Raw genomic sequence first — 2,054 nt, forward strand, 5'->3', positions numbered from 1 at the left:
CACACACACACACACACACACACACTTTCTCCCTGCATTCCCCACCCACGAGGCAATGTTATCACACACACACACACACACACACACACACTTTCTCCCTGCATTCCCCACCCACGAGGCAATGTTATCACACACACACACACACACACACACACACTTTCTCCCTGCATTCCCCACCCACGAGGCAATGTTATCACACACACACACACACACACACACACACTTTCTCCCTGCATTCCCCACCCACGAGGCAATGTTATCACACACACACACACACACACACACACACTTTCTCCCTGCATTCCCCACCCACGAGGCAATGTTATCACCACCTCTTTTAGATTATCAGTATTGGTAAGAGGGGCAAGGGTGAGAGCTAGCAACACCAGATGTTTCAACTTCAGCTCTGTGTGAGCAGATGTTATACACAGACCGCTCTGTGCTATTCTTGGCAGGAGCTATCTCAAATAAAACTTTGCACTACATTTTCAGATGGAGATGAGATTTTTTTTTTCCCCGAGTATAGCATTTAGAAACTGCTTCACCTAAAATGATTTAGAGATCTTCCATGTTGTAATAAGATCATTTGGCATTTATTTTCATGGGCCATGATGAAGACCTCATGCTGAAGTGAGGTTTGTCTTGAATTCTTGTGTCACACTCACACAAAGCTATGATCATCGGCTTTTTCCTCCTGAGTTTTTCCCTCATGTTTATTGAGATGATTATTATATATTTTTTCACATTGCATTAGCGCTCAGAAGATGCTAGGTGCTCTAAAAACATATAAGAAGACAGTTCCTACTATGAAGAATTTACAGTCTAAACAGACAAATCAGACGAAAGATGGGGAAAAGGGATTTAACATGCAAGCAAACTGAGCAAAACATTCAAGGTGGCTTGTTAATTCTGTTTTAAACTTTGTTTTATTGGCTGAGCTGATTGAAAGAAAACATTTTTCATGGGCAATTTTGAAAAAAAATATTCTAAATTACCTATGGAAAAACAAAATCCAAACTATTTTTGGTTTTTGAAGACTGTCAGTAAAAAAAAATTAATAAATCAGTTTGTGAAAACAGAAGACTGACATTTTTAACCAAAAAAACCCTCAACTTTGGGGTTTCTCTTTGAAAAAAAACAGAAAGTTTCAACTGAAATGAAAATTTCCCATGAAAAATATAACTCCCCCACTAGTGTTTGCTACAGTCATCTAGTCAGTGCAGCTCTCATATCAAAGTATCATTTCATGCACGCCCACCTTTCTCCCTTTAGATTGTCTTCTCCCTGTCTGCGTCCACTTGGTCACCTTCATATGTATCCCTCCGGTATTCCCATGCCTCACCTTGGCCACGCTCATTATTGTAGGTAAGTTATTCCTCATTATTGCTGTAAGCTAGAGCCCGGTAACCTCGTCTGTGCACCAGGGCCCTGAACATACACAATCCCATTTTGTTCCCACCAAAGACAATGACTGGACAGCGGCTTCACTCATGCTTGTTTTCACATCCCACAAATCAGCTTTTCACCTCCAACGTGCTTTCTGTAGTTCACAAAATGCACCTTTAGTGCAGCAGTAAATGTCCCCATTTTCCTCTGATGCAGATCCCACCCCACCGCCCCACTAGGCACCTTTATCCCACCCAAGTGGAGAGCCAGCAAAGCCCAGTGGAATGACCATTTTTCCTGAGACTCAGGAATCTGGATCTACTCCTAGCTGTGCCACTGACTTTAGTATGACCCAGGGCAAGTTACTTCCCCTCTCTTTGCCTTTGTTTATCTAGTCTGTTTGGTTTGTACAGTCTTTGGGAAACAGGCTGTATCTAAATGTTTGTACAGAGCCTAGCACCTAGACACCATCGTAATACAAATGGTAGTAATGCAGCTGGCCACAGGAATAGCATATGTAGACAGGCCACTAGTCCATGCTCCACTTCTGTACTCCATCTCTCAGCTATGAGAACGCAGGTGGCATGCCAGCATGGTAGGCCTACCTCAAATAGTATGCAGGCTTCTGGTGAGCCGGATAGCAAAAGAAAAGGAGAAAGGAATCTCCT

The sequence above is a fragment of the Chelonoidis abingdonii genome, chromosome 24, assembly GCF_003597395.2.
Source record: "Chelonoidis abingdonii isolate Lonesome George chromosome 24, CheloAbing_2.0, whole genome shotgun sequence".
NCBI lineage: Eukaryota > Metazoa > Chordata > Testudines > Testudinidae > Chelonoidis > Chelonoidis abingdonii.